This window comes from Schistocerca cancellata, unplaced genomic scaffold, assembly GCF_023864275.1.
Source record: "Schistocerca cancellata isolate TAMUIC-IGC-003103 unplaced genomic scaffold, iqSchCanc2.1 HiC_scaffold_1147, whole genome shotgun sequence".
Taxonomy (NCBI): domain Eukaryota; kingdom Metazoa; phylum Arthropoda; class Insecta; order Orthoptera; family Acrididae; genus Schistocerca; species Schistocerca cancellata.
The window spans coordinates 8,174,628-8,192,085 of NW_026047146.1; the positions used below are offsets into that span (position 1 = coordinate 8,174,628).

At 50.7% G+C, this 17,458-nt stretch overlaps 1 non-coding gene across 1 annotated transcript; it reads right to left on the reverse strand.

Annotated features, from left to right (window-relative positions):
• Positions 1-15,710: 15,710 nt before the first annotated feature.
• Trnaw-cca (transfer RNA tryptophan (anticodon CCA)) lies at positions 15,711-15,785 on the reverse strand. The gene has a single exon. It is a non-coding gene; the product is annotated as a tRNA-Trp (tRNA).
• Between the last annotated feature and the right edge of the window lie 1,673 nt (positions 15,786-17,458).

Below are 17,458 nucleotides of genomic sequence, written 5' to 3' on the forward strand. Positions count from 1 at the left end.
CAGATTAAAACTGTGTGCCCGACCGAGACTCGACCTCGGGACCTTTTCCTTTTGCGGCTAAGTGCTCTACCAGCTGAGCTACCGAAGCACGACTCACGCCCGGTACTCACAGCCTTACTTCTGCCCGTACCTCGTCTCCTACCTTCCAAACTTTACAGAAGCTCTCCTGCGAACCTTGCAGAACTAGCACTCCTGAAAGAAAGGATATTGTGGAGACATGGCTTAGCCACAGCCTAGGGGAGTGTGCGCTCATATGAAACTTCCTGGCAGATTAAAACTGTGTGCCTGGCCGAGACTCGACTTCGGGACCTTTGCCTTTGGCGGGCAAGTGCTCTACAATCTCAGCTACCGAAGCTCGACTCATGCCCGGTCCTCACAGCTCTACTTCTGCCAGTACCTCTTCTCCTACCTTCCAAACTTTACAGAAGCTCTCCTGCGAACCTTGCAGAACTAGCACTCCTGAAAGAGAGGATATTACTGAGACATGGCTTAGCCACAGCCTAGGGGAGTGTGCGCTCATATGAAACTTCCTGGCAGATTAAAACTGTGTGCCCGGCCGAGACTCGACTTCGGGACCTTTGCCTTTGGCGGGCAAGTGCTCTACCATCTCAGCTACCGAAGCTCGACTCATGCCCGGTCCTCACAGCTCTACTTCTGCCAGTACCTCTTCTCCTACCTTCCAAACTTTACAGAAGCTCTCCGGCGAACCTTGCAGAACTAGCACTCCTGAAAGAAACGATATTGCGGAGACATGGCTTAGCCACAGCTTAGGGGATGTTTCCAGAATGAGATTTTCACTCTGCAGCGGAGTGTGCGCTGATATGAAACTTCGTGGCAGATTTTAACTGTGTGCCCGACCGACACTCGACCTCGGGACCTTTGCCTTGGCGAGCAAGTGCTCTACCATCTCAGCTACCGAAGCTCGACTCACGCCCGGTCCTCACAGCTCTACTTCTGCCAGTACCTCTTCTCCTACCTTCCAAACTTTACAGAAGCTCTCCGGCGAATCTTGCAGAACTAGCACACCTGAAAGAAACGATATTGCGGAGACATGGCTTAGCCACAGCTTAGGGGATGTTTCCAGAATGAGATTTTCACTCTGCAGCGGAGTGTGCGCTGATATGAAACTTCCTGGCAGATTAAAACTGTGTGCCCGACCGAGTCTCGAACTCGGGACCTTTGCCTTTCGCGGGCAAGTGCTCTACCAACTGAGCTACCGAGGCACGACTCACGCCCGGTACTCACAGCCTTACTTGTGCCAGTACCTCGTCTCCTACCTTCCAAATTTTACAGAAGCTCTCCTGCGAACCTTGCAGATCTAGCACTCCTGAAAGAAAGGATATTGCGGAGACATGGCTTAGCCACAGCCTAGGGGATGTTTCCAGAATGAGATTTTCACTCTGCAGCGGAGTGTGCGCTGATATGAAACTTCCTGGCAGATTAAATCTGTGTGCCCGACCGAGTCTCGAACTCGGGACTTTTGCCTTTCGCGGGCAAGTGCTCTACCAACTGAGCTACCGAAGCACGACTCACGCCCGGTACTCACAGCCTTACTTCTGCCAGTACCTCGTCTCCTACGTTCCAAACTTTACAGAAGCTCTCCTGCGAACCTTGCAGATCTAGCACTCCTGAAAGAAAGGATATTGCGGAGACATGGCTTAGCCACAGCCTAGGGCATGTTTCCAGAATGAGATTTTCACTCTGCAGCGGAGTGTGCGCTGATATGAAACTTCCTGGCAGATTAAAACTGTGTGCCCGACCGAGACTCGACCTCGGGACCTTTGCCTTTAGCGGGCAAGTGCTCTACCATCTCAGCTACCGAAGCTCGACTCACGCCCGGTCCTCACAGCTCTACTTCTGCCAGTACCTCGTATCCTACCTTCCAAACTTTACAGAAGCTGTCCTGCGAACCTTGCAGAACTAGCACTCCTGAAAGAAAGGATATTGCGGAGACATGGCTTAGCCACAGCCTAGGGGATGTTTCCAGAATGAGATTTTGTCTCTGCAGCGGAGTGTGCGCTGATATGAAACTTCCTGGCACATTAAAACTGTGTGCCCGACCGAGACTCGACCTCGGGACCTTTGCCTTTTGCGGGTTAGTGCTCTACCAGCTGAGCTACCGAAGCACGACTCACGCCCGGTACTCACAGCCTTACTTCTGCCAGTACCTCGTCTCCTACCTTCCAAACTTTACAGAAGCTCTCCTGCGAACCTTGCAGATCTAGCACTCCTGAAAGAAAGGATATTGCGGAGACATGGCTTAGCCACTGCCTAGGGGATGTTTTCAGAATGAGATTTTCGCTCTGCAGCGGAGTGTGCGCTGATATGAAACTTTCTGGCAGATTAAAACTGTGTGCCCGACCGAGACTCGACCTCGGGACCTTTGCCTTTGGCGGGCAAGTGCTCTACCATCTCAGCTACCGAAGATCGACTCACGCCCGGTCCTCACAGCTCTACTTCTGCCGGTACCTCGTCTCCTACCATCCAAATTATACAGAAGCTCTCCTGCGAACCTTGCAGAACTAGCACTCCTGAAAGAAAGGATATTGCGGAGACATGGCTTAGCCACAGCCTAGGGGATGTTTCCAGAATGAGATTTTCACTCTGCAGCGGAGTGTGCGCTGATATGAAACTTCCTGGTAGATTAAAAGTGTGTGCCCGACCGACACTCGACCTCGGGACCTTTGCCATTGGCAGGCAAGTGCTCTACCAACTGTGCTACCGAAGCACGACTCACGCCCGGTACTCACAGCCTTACTTCTGCCAGTACCTCGTCTCCTACCTTCCAAACTTTACAGAAGCTCTCCTGCGAAACTTGCAGATCTAGCACTCCTGAAAGAAAGGGTATTGCGGAGACCTGGCTTAGCCACAGCGTAGGGGATGTTTCCAGAATGAGATTTTCACTCTGCAGCGGAGTGTGCGCTGATATGAAACTTCCTGGTAGATTAAAACTGTGTGCCCGACCGACAATCGAACTCGGGACCATTGCCTTTCGCGGGCAGGTGCACTACCAACTGAGCTACCGAAGCACGCCTCACGCCCGGTACTCACAGCCTTACTTCTGCCAGTACCTCGTCTCCTACCTTCCAAACATTACAGAAGCTCTCCTGCGAAACTTTCAGATCTAGCACTCCTGAAAGAAAGGATATTGTAGAGACATGGATTAGCCACAGCCTAGGGGATGTTTCCAGAATGAGATTTTCACTCTGCAGCGGAGTGTGCGCTGATATGAAACTTCCTGGCAGATTAAAACTCTGTGCCCGACCGAGACTCGACATCGGGACCTATGCCTTTGGCGGGCAAGTGCTCTACCATCTCAGCTACCGAAGCTCGACTCACGCACGGTCCTCACAGTTCTACTTCTGCCAGTACCTCGTCTCCTACCTTCCAAACTTTACAGAAGCTCTCCTGCGAACCTTGCAGAACTAGCACTCCTGAAAGAAAGGATATTGTGGAGACATGGCTTAGCCACTGCCTAGGGGATGTTTCCAGAATGCGATTTTCACTCTGCAGCGGAGTGTGCGCTGATATGAAACTTCCTGGCAGATTAAAACTCTGTGCCCGACCGAAACTCGACCTCGGGACCTTTGCCTTTGGCGGGCAAGTGCTCTACCATCTCAGCTACCGAAGCTCGACTCACGCCCGTTCCTCACAACTCTACTTCTGCCAGTACCTCGTCTCGTACCTTCCAAACTTTACAGGAGCTCTCCTGCGAACCTTGCAGAACTAGCACTATTGAAAGAAAGGATATTGCGGAGACATGGCTTAGCCACAGCCTAGGGGATGTTTCCAGAATGAGATTTTCACTCTGCAGCGGAGTGTGCGCTGATATGAAACTTCCTGGCAGATTAAAACTGTGTGCCCGACCGAGTCTCGAACTCGGGACCTTTGCCTTTCGCGGGCAAGTGCTCTACCAACTGAGCTACCGAAGCACGACTCACGCCCGGTACTCACAGCCTTACTTGTGCCAGTACCTCGTCTCCTACCTTCCAAATTTTACAGAAGCTCTCCTGCGAACCTTGCAGATCTAGCACTCCTGAAAGAAAGGATATTGCGGAGACATGGCTTAGCCACAGCCTAGGGGATGTTTCCAGAATGAGATTTTCACTCTGCAGCGGAGTGTGCGCTGATATGAAACTTCCTGGCAGATTAAAACTGTGTGCCCGACCGAGACTCGAACTCGGGACCTTTGCCTTCGGCGGGCAAGTGTTCTACCATCTCAGCTACCGAAGCTCGACTCACGCCCGGTCCTCACAGCTCTACTTCTGCCAGTACCTCCTCTCCTACTATTGAAAGAAAGGATATTGCGGAGACATGGCTTAGCCACAGCCTAGGGGATGTTTCCAGAATGAGATTTTCACTCTGCAGCGGAGTGTGCGCTGATAAGAAACTTCCTGGTAGATTAAAACTGTGTGCCCGACCGAGTCTCGAACTCGGGACCTTTGCCTTTCGCAGGCAAGTGCTCTACCAACTGAGCTACCGAAGCACGACTCACGCCCGGTACTCACAGCCTTACTTCTGCCAGGACCTCGTCTCCTACCTTCCAAACTTTAGAGAAGCTCTCTTGCGAATCTTTCAGATCTAGCAGTCCTGAAAGAAAGGATATTGCGGAGACATGGCTTAGCCACAGCCTAGGGGATGTTTCCAGAATGAGATTTTCACTCTGCAGCGGAGTGTGCGCTGATATGAAACTTCCTGGTAGATTAAAACTGTGTGCCCGACCAACAATCGAACACGGGACCTTTGCCTTTCGCGGGCAGGTGCTCTACCAACTGAGCTACCGAAGCACGACTCACGCCCGGTACTCACAGCCTTACTTCTGCCAGTACCTCGTCTCCTACCTTCCAAACATTACAGAAGCTCTCCTGCGAACCTTGCAGATCTAGCACTCCTGAATGAAAGGATATTGTAGAGACATGGCTTAGCCACAGCCTAGGGGATGTTTCCAGAATGAGATTTTCACTCTGCAGCGGAGTGTGCGCTGATATGAAACTTCCTGGCAGATTAAAACTGTGTGCCCGACCGAGACTCGACCTCGGGACCTTTGCCTTTGGCGGGCAAGTGCTCTACCATCTCAGCTACCGAAGCTCGACTCACGCCCGGTCCTCACAGTTCTACTTCTGCCAGTACCTCGTCTCCTACCTTCCAAACTTTACAGAAGCTCTCCTACGAACCTTGCAGAACTAGCACTCCTGAAAGAAAGGATATTGTGGAGACATGGCTTAGCCACTGCCTAGGGGATGTTTCCAGAATGCGATTTTCACTCTGCAGCGGAGTGTGCGCTGATATGAAACTTCCTGGCAGATTAAAACTCTGTGCCCGACCGAGACTCGACCTCGGGACCTTTGCCTTTCGCGGGCAAGTGCTCTACCATCTCAGCTACCGAAGCTCGACTCACGCCCGGTCCTCACAACTCTACTTCTGCCAGTACCTCGTCTCCTACCTTCCAAACTTTACAGGAGCTCTCCTGCGAAACTTGCAGAACTAGCACTATTGAAGAAAAGGATATTGCGGAGACATGGCTTAGCCACAGCCTAGGGGATGTTTCCAGAATGAGGTTTTCACTCTGCAGCAGAGTGTGCGCTGATATGAAACTTCCTGGCAGATTAAAACTGTGTGCCCGACCGAGACTCGACCTCGGGACCTTTGCCTTTTGCGGGTTAGTGGTCTACCAGCTGAGCTACCGAAGCACGACTCACGCCCGGTACTCACAGCCTTACTTCTGCCAGTACCTCGTCTCCTACCTTCCAAACTTTACAGAAGCTTTCCTGCGAAACTTGCAGATCTAGCACTCCTGAAAGAAAGGATATTGCGGAGACAAGGCTTTGGCACAGCCTAGGGGATATTTCCAGAATGAGATTTCCACTCTGCAGCGGAGTGTGCGCTGAAATGAAATTTCCTGGCAGATTAAAACTGTGTGCCCGACCGACACTCGACCTCGGGACCTTTGCCTTTCGCGGGCAGGTGCTCTACCAACTGAGCTACCGAAGCACGACTCACGCCCGGTCCTCACAGCTCTACTTCTGCCAGTACCTCGTCTCCTACCTTCCAACCTTTACAGAAGCTCTCCTGCGAACCTTGCAGATCTAGCACTCCTGAAAGAAAGGATATTGCGGGGACATGGCTTAGCCACTGCCTAGGGGATGTTTCCAGAATGAGATTTTCACTCTGCAGCAGAGTGTGCGCTGATATGAAACTTCCTGGCAGATTAAAACTGTGTGCCCGACCGAGACTCGACCTCGGGACGTTTGCCTTTGGCGGGCAAGTGCTCTACCATCTCAGCTACCGAAGCTCGACTCACGCCCGGTCCTCACAGCTCTACTTCTGCCAGTACCTCGTCTCCTACCTTCCAAACTTTACAGAAGCTCTCCTGCGGAACTTGCAGAACTAGCACTCCTGAAAGAAAGGATATTGAGGAGACATGGCTTAGCCACAGCCTAGGGGATGTTTCCAGAATGAGATTTTGTATCTGCAGCGGAGTGTGCGCTGATATGAAACTTCCTGGCGCATTAAAACTGTGTGCCCTACCGAGACTCGACTTCGGGACCTTTGCCTTTTGCGGGCAAGTGCTCTACCATCTGAGCTACCGAAGCACGACTCACGCCCGGTACTCACAGCCTTACTTCTGCCAGAACCTCGTCTCCTACCTTCCAAATTTTACAGAAGCTGTCCTGCGGAACTTGCAGAACTAGCACTCCTGAAAGAAAGGATATTGCGGAGACATGGCTTAGCCACAGCCTAGGGGATGTTTCCAGAACGAGATTTTGTCTCTGCAGCGGAGTGTGCGCTGATATGAAACTTCCTGGCACATTAAAACTGTGTGCCCGACCGAGACTCGACCTCGGGACCTTTGCCTTTGGCGGGCAAGTGCTCTACCATCTCAGCTACCGAAGCTCGACTCACGCCCGGTCCTCACAGTTCTACTTCTGCCAGTACCCCGTCTCCTACCTTCCAAACTTTACAGAAGCTGTCCTGCGGAACTTGCAGAACTAGCACTCCTGAAAGAAAGGATATTGCGGAGACATGGCTTAGCCACAGCCTAGGGGATGTTTCCAGAATGAGATTTTGTCTCTGCAGCGGAGTGTGCGCTGATATGAAACTTCCTGGCAGATTAAAACTCTGTGCCCGACCAAGACTCGACCTCGGGACCTTTGCCTTTGGCAGGCAAGTGCTCTACCATCTCAGCTACCGAAGCTCGACTCACGCCCGGTCCTCACAACTCTACTTCTGCCAGTACCTCGTCTCCTACCTTCCAAACTTAACAGGAGCTCTCCTGCGAACCTTGCAGAACTAGCACTATTGAAAGAAAGGATATTGCGGAGACATGGCTTAGTCACAGCCTAGGGGATGTTTCCAGAATGAGATTTTCACTCTGCAGCGGAGTGTGCGCTGATATGAAACTTCCTGGCAGATTAAAACTGTGTGCCCGACCGAGTCTCGAACTCGGGACCTTTGCCTTTCGCGGGCAAGTGCTCTACCAACTGAGCTACCGAAGCACGACTCACGCCCGGTACTCACAGCCTTACTTGTGCCAGTACCTCGTCTCCTACCTTCCAAATTTTACAGAAGCTCTCCTGCGAACCTTGCAGATCTAGCACTCCTGAAAGAAAGGATATTGCGGAGACATGGCTTAGCCACAGCCTAGGGGATATTTCCAGAATGAGATTTTCACTCTGCAGCGGAGTGTGCGCTGATATGAAACTTCCTGGCAGATTAAAACTGTGTGCCCGACCGAGACTCGAACTCGGGACCTTTGCCTTCGGTGGGCAAGTGTTCTACCATCTCAGCTACCGAAGCTCGACTCACGCCCGGTACTCACAGTTCTACTTCTGCCAGTACCTCCTCTCCTACCTTCCAACCTTTACAGAAGCTTTCCTGCGAACCTTTCAGAACTAGCACTATTGAAAGAAAGGATATTGCGGAGACATGGCTTAGCCACAGCCTAGGGGATGTTTCCAGAATGAGATTTTCACTCTGCAGCGGAGTGTGCGCTGATAAGAAACTTCCTGGTAGATTAAAACTGTGTGCCCGACCGAGGCTCGAACTCGGGACCTTTGCCTTTCGCAGGCAAGTGCTCTACCAACTGAGCTACCGAAGCACGACTCACGCCCGGTACTCACAGCCTTACTTCTGCCAGGACCTCGTCTCCTACCTTCCAAACTTTAGAGAAGCTCTCTTGCGAATCTTTCAGATCTAGCACTCCTGAAGGAAAAGATATTGCGGAGACATGGCTTAGCCACAGCCTAGGGGATGTTTCCAGAATGAGATTTTCACTCTGCAGCGGAGTGTGCGCTGATATGAAACTTCCTGGTAGATTAAAACTGTGTGCCCGACCAACAATCGAACTCGGGACCTTTGCCTTTCGCGGGTAGGTGCTCTACCAACTGAGCTACGGAAGCACGACTCACGCCCGGTACTCACAGCCTTACTTCTGCCAGTACCTCGTCTCCTACCTTCCAAACATTACAGAAGCTCTCCTGCGAACCTTGCAGATCTAGCACTCCTGAATGAAAGGATATTGTAGAGACATGGCTTAGCCACAGCCTAGGGGATGTTTCCAGAATGAGATTTTCACTCTGCAGCGGAGTGTGCGCTGATATGAAACTTCCTGGCAGATTAAAATCTGTGCCCGACCGAGACTCGACCTCGGGACCTTTGCCTTTGGCGGGCAAGTGCTCTACCATCTCAGCTACCGAAGCTCGACTCACGCCCGTTCCTCACAGTTCTACTTCTGCCAGTACCTCGTCTCCTACCTTCCAAACTTTACAGAAGCTCTCCTACGAACCTTGCAGAACTAGCACTCCTGAAAGAAAGGATATTGCGGAGACATGGCTTAGCCACAGCCTAGGGGATGTTTCCAGAATGAGATTTTCACTCTGCAGCGGAGTGTGCGCTGATATGAAACTTCCTGGCGGATTAAAACTGTGTGCCCGACCGAGACTCGATCTCGGGACCTTTGCCTTTCGCGGGCAGGTGCTCTACCAACTGAGCTACCGAAGCACGACTCACGCCCGGTCCTCACAGCTCTACTTCTGCCAGGACCTCGTCTCCTACCTTCCAACCTTTACAGAAGCTCTCCTGCGAACCTTGCAGATCTAGCACTCCTGAAAGAAAGGATATTGCGGGGACATGGCTTAGCCACTGCCTAGGGGATGTTTCCAGAATGAGATTTTCACTCTGCAGCAGAGTGTGCGCTGATATGAAACTTCCTGGCACATTAAAACTGTGTGCCCGACCGAGACTCGACCTCGGGACCTTTGCCTTTGGCGGGCAAGTGCTCTAACATCTCAGCTACCGAAGCTCGACTCACGCCCGGTCCTCACAGCTCTACTTCTGCCAGTACCTCGTCTCCTACCTTCCAAACTTTACAGAAGCTCTCCTGCGGAACTTGCAGAACTAGCACTCCTGAAAGAAAGGATATTGCGGAGACATGGCTTAGCCACAGCCTAGGGGATGTTTCCAGAATGAGATTTTGTCTGTGCAGCGGAGTGTGCGCTGATATGAAACTTCCTGGCACATTAAAACTGTGTGCCCTACCGAGACTCGACTTCGGGACCTTTGCCTTTTGCGGGCAAGTGCTCTACCAGCTGAGCTACCGAAGCATGACTCACGCCCGGTACTCACAGCCTTACTTCTGCCAGTACCTCGATTCCTACATTCCAAACTTTACATAAGCTTTCCTGCGAACCTTGCAGATCTAGCACTGCTGAAAGAAAGGATATTGCGGAGACATGGCTTAGCCACTGCCTAGGGGATGTTTCCAGAATGAGATTTTCACTCTGCAGCAGAGTGTGCGCTGATATGAAACTTCCTGGCAGATTAAAACTGTGTGCCCGACCGAGACTCGACCTCGGGACCTTTGCCTTTGGCGGGCAAGTGCTCTACCATCTCAGCTACCGAAGCTCGACTCACGCCCGGTCCTCACAGTTCTACTTCTGCCAGTACCCCGTCTCCTACCTTCCAAACTTTACAGAAGCTGTCCTGCGGAACTTGCAGAACTAGCACTCCTGAAAGAAAGGATATTGCGGAGACATGGCTTAGCCACAGCCTAGGGGATGTTTCCAGAATGAGATTTTGTCTCTGCAGCGGAGTGTGCGCTGATATGAAACTTCCTGGCACATTAAAACTGTGTGCCCGACCGAGACTCGACTTCGGGACCTTTGCCTTTTGCGGGCAAGTGCTCTACCAGCTGAGCTACCGAAGCACGACTCACGCCCGGTACTCACAGCCTTACTTCTGCCAGTACCTCGATTCCTACATTCCAAACTTTACATAAGCTTTCCTGCGAACCTTGCAGATCTAGCACTGCTGAAAGAAAGGATATTGCGGAGACATGGCTTAGCCACTGCCTAGGGGATGTTTCCAGAATGAGATTTTCACTCTGCAGCAGAGTGTGCGCTGATATGAAACTTCCTGGCAGATTAAAACTGTGTGCCCGACCGAGACTCGACCTCGGGACCTTTGCCTTTGGCGGGCAAGTGCTCTACCATCTCAGCTACCGAAGCTCGACTCACGCCCGGTCCTCACAGTTCTACTTCTGCCAGTACCCCGTCTCCTACCTTCCAAACTTTACAGAAGCTGTCCTGCGGAACTTGCAGAACTAGCACTCCTGAAAGTAAGGATATTGCGGAGACATGGCTTAGCCACAGCCTAGGGGATGTTTCCAGAATGAGATTTTGTCTCTGCAGCGGAGTGTGCGCTGATATGAAACTTCCTGGCACATTAAAACTGTGTGCCCGACCGAGACTCGACTTCGGGACCTTTGCCTTTTGCGGGCAAGTGCTCTACCAGCTGAGCTACCGAAGCACGACTCACGCCCGGTACTCACAGCCTTACTTCTGCTAGTACCTCGTCTCCTACCTTCCAAACTTTACAGAAGCTCTCCTGCGAACCTTGCAGAACTAGCACTCCTGAAAGAAAGGATATTGCGGAGACATGGCTTAGCCACAATCTAGGGGATGTTTCCAGAATGAGATTTTCACTGTGCAGCGGAGTGTGCGCTGATATGAAACTTCCTGGCAGATTAAAACTGTGTGCCCGACGGAGACTCGAGCTCGGGACCTTTGCCTTTGGCGGGGAAGTGCTCTACCATCTCAGCTACCGAAGCTCGACTCACGCCCGTTCCTCACAGCTCTACTTCTGCCAGTACCTCGTCTCCTACCTTCCAAACTTTACAGAAGCTCTCCTGCGAAACTTGTAGATCTAGCACTCCTGAAAGAAAGGATATTGCGGAGACATGGCTTAGCCACAGCCAAGGGGATGCTTCCAGAATGAGATTTTCACTCTGCAGCGGAGCGTGCGCTGATATGAAACTTCATGGCAGATTAAAACTGTGTGCCCGACCGAGACTCGACCTCGGGACCTTTGCCTTTGGCGGGCAAGTGCTCTACCATCTCAGCTACCGAAGCTCGACTGACGCCCGGTCCTCACACCTCTACTTCTGCCAGTACCTAGTCTCCTACCTTCCAAACTTTACAGAAGCTCTCCTGCGAACCTTGCAGAACTAGCACTGCTGAAAGAAAGGATATTGCGGAGACATGGCTTAGCCACAGCCTAGGGGATGTTTCCAGAATGAGATTTTCACTCTGCAGCGGAGTGTGCGCTGATATGAAACTTCCCGGCAGATTAAAACTGTGTGCCCGAAGGAGACTCGAACTCGGGACCTTTGCCTTTCGCGGGCAAGTGCTCTACCAACTGAGCTACCTAAGCACGCCTCTCGCCCGGTCCTCACACCTCTACTTCTGCCGGTACCTCGTCTCCTACCTTCCAAACTTTACAGAAGCTCTCCTGCGAACCTTGCTGAACTACCACTGCTGAAAGAAAGGATATTGCGGAGACATGGCTTAGCCACAGCCTAGGGGATGTTTCCAGAATGAGATTATCACTCTGCAGCGGAGTGTGCGCTGATATGAAACTTCCTGGCAGATTAAAACTGTGTGCCCGACCGAGACTCGAGCTCGGGACCTTTGCCTTTGGCGGGCAAGTGCTCTACCAGCTGAGCTACCGAAGCACGACTCACGCCCGGTACTCACAGCCTTACTTCTGCCATTACCTACAGCTACATCTACATTTATACTCCGCAAATCACCCAACGGTGTGTGGCGGAGGGCACTTTACGTGCCACTGTCAATATCTCCCTTTCCTGTTACAGTCGCGTTTGGTTCTCGGGAAGAACGACTGTCTGAAAGCCTCTGTGCGCGCTCTAATCTCTCTAATTTTACATTCGTGATCTCCTCGGGCGGTATAAGCAGGGGGAAGCAATATATTCGATACCTCATCCAGAAACGCACCCTCTCGAAACCTGGCGAGCAAGCTACACCGCGATGCAGAGCGCCTCTCTTGCAGAGTCTGCCTCTTGAGTTTGTTAAACATCTCCGTAACGCTATCACGGTTACCAAATAACCCATTGAAGAAACGCGCCGCTCTTCTTTGGATCTTCTCTATCTCCTCCGTCAACCCGATCTGGTACGGATCCCATACTGATGAGCAATACTCAAGTATAGGTCGAACGAGTGTTTTGTAAGCCACCTGCTTTGTTGATGGACTACATTTTCTAAGGACTCTCCCAATGAATCTCAACCTGGTACCCGCCTTACCAACAATTAATTTTATATGATCATTCCACTTCAAATCGTTCCGCACGCATACTCCCAGGTATTTTACAGAAGTAACTGCTACCAGTGTTTGTTCCGCTATCATATAATCATACAATAAAGGATCCTTCTTTCTATGTATTCGCAATACATTACATTTGTCTATGTTAAGGGTCAGTTGCCACTCCCTGCACCAGGTGCCTATCCCCTGCAGATCTTCCTGCATTTCGCTACAATTTTCTAATGCTGCAAATTCTCTGTATACTACAGCATCATCCGCGAAAAGCCGCATGGAACTTCCGACACTATCTACTAGGTCATTTATATATATTGTGAAAAGCAATGGTCCCATAACACTCCCCTGTGGCACGCCAGAGGTTACTTTAATGTCTGTAGACGTCTCTCCGTTGATAACAACATGCTGTGTTCTGTTTGCTAAAAACTCTTCAATCCAGCCACACAGCTGGTCTGATATTCCGTAGGCTCTTACTTTGTTTATCAGGCGACAGTGCGGAACTGTATCGAACGCCTTCCGGAAGTCAAGAAAAATAGCCTCTACCGGGGAGTCTGTATCTAATATTTTCTGGGTCTCATGAACAAATAAAGCGAGTTGGGATTCACACGATCGCTGTTTCCGGAATCCATGTTGATTCCTACATAGTAGATTCTGAGTTTCCAAAAACGACATGTGTTTCCAAAACCACATGTTCTAAAATTCTACAACAGATCGACGTCAGAGATATAGGTCTATAGTTTTGCGCATCTGCTCGACGACACTTCTTGAAGACTGGGACTACCTGTGCTCTTTTCCAATCATTTGGACCCTTCTGTTCCTCTAGAGACTTGCGGTACACGGCTGTTAGAAGGGAGACAAGTTCTTTCCCGTACTCTGTGTAGAATCGTCTCCTACCTTCCAAACTTTACAGAAGCTTTCCTGCGAACCTTGCAGAACTAACACTCCTGAAAGAAAGGACATTGCGGAGACATGGCTTAGCCACAGCCTAGGGGATGTTTCCAGAATGAGATTTTCACTCTGCAGCGGAGTGTGCGCTGATATGAAACTTCCTGGTAGATTAAAACTGTGTGCCCGACCGAAACTCGAACTCGGGACCTTTGCCTTTGGCGGGCAAGTGCTCTACCAACTGAGCTACCGAAGTACGACTCACGGCCGGTACTCACAGCCTTACTTCTGCCAGTACCTCGTCTCCTACCTTCCAAACTTTACCGAAACTCTCCTGCGAACCTTGCAGATCTAGCACTCCTGAAAGAAAGGATATTGCGGAGACATGGCTTAGTTACTGCCTAGGGGATGTTTCCAGAATGAGATTTTCACTCTGCAGCGGAGTGTGCGCTGATATGAAACTTCCTGGCAGATTAAAACTGTGTGCCCGACCGAGACTCGAGCTCGGGACCTTTGCCTTTGGCGGGCAAGTGCTCTACCAGCTGAGCTACCGAAGCACGACTCACGCCCGGTACTCACAGCCTTACTTCTGCCATTACCTACAGCTACATCTACATTTATACTCCGCAAATCACCCAACGGTGTGTGGCGGAGGGCACTTTACGTGCCACTGTCATCATCTCCCTTTCCTGTTACAGTCGCGTATGGTTCTCGGGAAGAACGACTGTCTGAAAGCCTCTGTGCGCGCTCTAATCTCTCTAATTTTACATTCGTTATCTTCTCGGGCGGTATAAGTAGGGGGAAGCAATATATTCGATACCTCATCCAGAAACGCACCCTCTCGAAACCTGGCGAGCAAGCTACACCGCGATGCAGAGCGTCTCTCTTGCAGCGTCATCCTCTTGAGTATGTTAAACATCTCCGTAACGCTATCACGGTTACCAAATAACCCATTGACGAAACGCGCCGCTCTTCTTTGGATCTTCTCTATCTCCTCCGTCAACCCGATCTGGTACGGATCCCATACTGATGAGCAATACTCAAGTATAGGTCGAACGAGTGTTTTGTAAGCCACCTGCTTTGTTGATGGACTACATTTTCTAAGGACTCTCCCAATGAATCTCAACCTGGTACCCGCCTTACCAACAATTAATTTTATATGATCATTCCACTTCAAATCGTTCCGCACGCATACTCCCAGGTATTTTACAGAAGTAACTGCTACCAGTGTTTGTTCCGCTATCATATAATCATACAATAAAGGATCCTTCTTTCTATGTATTCGCAATACATTACATTTGTCTATGTTAAGGGTCAGTTGCCACTCCCTGCACCAGGTGCCTATCCGCTGCAGATCTTCCTGCATTTCGCTACAATTTTCTAATGCTGCAACTTCTCTGTATACTACAGCATCATCCGCGAAAAGCCGCATGGAACTTCCGACACTATCTACTAGGTAATTTATATATATTGTGAAAAGCAATGGTCCCATAACACTCCCCTGTGGCACGCCAGAGGTTACTTTAATGTCTGTAGACGTCTCTCCGTTGATAACAACATGCTGTGTTCTGTTTGCTAAAAACTCTTCAATCCAGCCACACAGCTGGTCTGATATTCCGTAGGCTCTTACTTTGTTTATCAGGCGACAGTGCGGAACTGTATCGAACGCCTTCCGGAAGTCAAGAAAAATAGCATCTACCTGGGAGCCTGTATTTTCTGGGTCTCATGAACAAATAAAGCGAGTTGGGTTTCACACGATCGCTGTTTCCGGAATCCATGTTGATTCCTACATAGTAGATTCTGAGTTTCCAAAAACGACATGTGTTTCCAAAACCACATGTTCTAAAATTCTACAACAGATCGACGTCAGAGATATAGGTCTATAGTTTTGCGCATCTGCTCGACGACCCTTCTTGAAGACTGGGACTACCTGTGCTCTTTTCCAATCATTTGGACCCTTCTGTTCCTCTAGAGACTTGCGGTACACGGCTGTTAGAAGGGAGACAAGTTCTTTCCCGTACTCTGTGTAGAATCGTCTCCTACCTTCCAAACTTTACAGAAGCTTTCCTGCGAACCTTGCAGAACTAACACTCCTGAAAGAAAGGATATTGCGGAGACATGGCTTAGCCACAGCCTAGGGGATGTTTCCAGAATGAGATTTTCACTCTGCAGCGGAGTGTGCGCTGATATGAAACTTCCCGGTAGATTAAAACTGTGTGCCCGACCGAGACTCGAACTCGGGGCCTTTGCCTTTGGCGGGCAAGTGCTCTACCAACTGAGCTACCGAAGCACGACTCACGCCCGGTACTCACAGCCTTACTTCTGCCAGTACCTCGTCTCCTACCTTCCAAACTTTACAGAAGCTCTCCTGCGAACCTTGCAGATCTAGCACTCCTGAAAGAAAGGATATTGCGGAGACATGGCTTAGCCACAGCCTAGGGGATGTTTCCAGAATGAGATTTTCACTCTGCAGCGGAGTGTGCGCTGATATGAAACTTCCTGGCAGATTAAAACTGTGTGCCCGACCGAGACTCGACCTCGGGACCTTTGCCTTTGGCGGGCAAGTGCTCTACCATCTCAGCTACCGAAGCTCGACTCACGCCCGATCCTCACAGCTCTACTTCTGCCAGTACCTCGTCTCCTACCTTCCAAACTTTTACAGAAGCTCTCCTGCGAACCTTGCAGAACTAGCACTCCTGAAAGAAAGGATATTGCGGAGACATGGCTTAGCCACAGCCTAGGGGATGTTTCCAGAATGAGATTTTCACACTGCAGCGGAGTGTGCGGAGTTTCATATCAGCGCACACTTCGCTGCAGAGTGAAAATCTCATTCTGGAAACATCCCCTAGGCTGTGGCTAAGCCATGTCTCCGCAATATCCTTTCTTTCAGCAGTGCTAGTTCTGTAAGGTTCGCAGGAGAGCTTCTGTAAAGTTTGGAAGGTAGGAGAAGATGTACTGGCAGAAGTAAGGCTGTGAGTACCGGGCGTGAGTCGTGCTTCGGTAGCTCAGTTGGTAGAGCACTTGCCCGGGAAAGGCAAAGGTCCGGAGTTCGAGTCTCGGTCGGGCACACTGTTTTAATCTGCCAGGAAGTTTCATATCAGCGCACACTCCGCTGCAGAGTGAAAATCTCATTCCATATGGAGAAAAGCATCACCACCATGCACGTGGTCCTTGTGGTCTCAAATCATAAGAGCTCAACACTGTACGATGCACTACCTTAGCCCATCTTTGGGTGCCCCCTGCTTCTATTTGGTATGCATACATTTTGCGTCTGAGCCACACAAATTACATAGTCTTGAAACATTCTTTCCATCTTCCATCAGCCTGATAAACTTCTTCTGGGGTATGACTCCATAAGGATTATCAGCTGCATATGCAGACCTGTCGATCTTCTTTGTATTGTACCAAATAATTTCGTATGAATCACAGTATTTTACCCAGTAGATAACATAATCTGTATCTACACTCCTGGAAATGGAAGAAAGAACACATTGACACCGGTGTGTCAGACCCACCATACTTGCTCCGGACACTGCGAGAGGGCTGTACAAGCAATGATCACACGAACGGCACAGCGGACACACCAGGAACCGCGGTGTTGGCCGTCGAATGGCGCTAGCTGCGTAGCATTTGTGCACCGCCGCCGTCAGTGTCAGCCAGTTTGCCGTGGCATACGGAGCTCCATCGCAGTCTTTAACACTGGTAGCATGCCGCGACAGCGTGGACGTGAACCGTATGTGCAGTTGATGGACTTTGAGCGAGGGCGTATAGTGGGCATGCGGGAGGCCGGGTGGACGTACCGCCGAATTGCTCAACACGTGGGGCGTGAGGTCTCCACAGTATATCGATGTTGTCGCCAGTGGTCGGCGGAAGGTGCACGTGCCCGTCGACCTGGGACCGGACCGCAGCGACGCACGGATGCACGCCGAGACCGTAGGATCCTACGCAGTGTCGTAGGGGACCG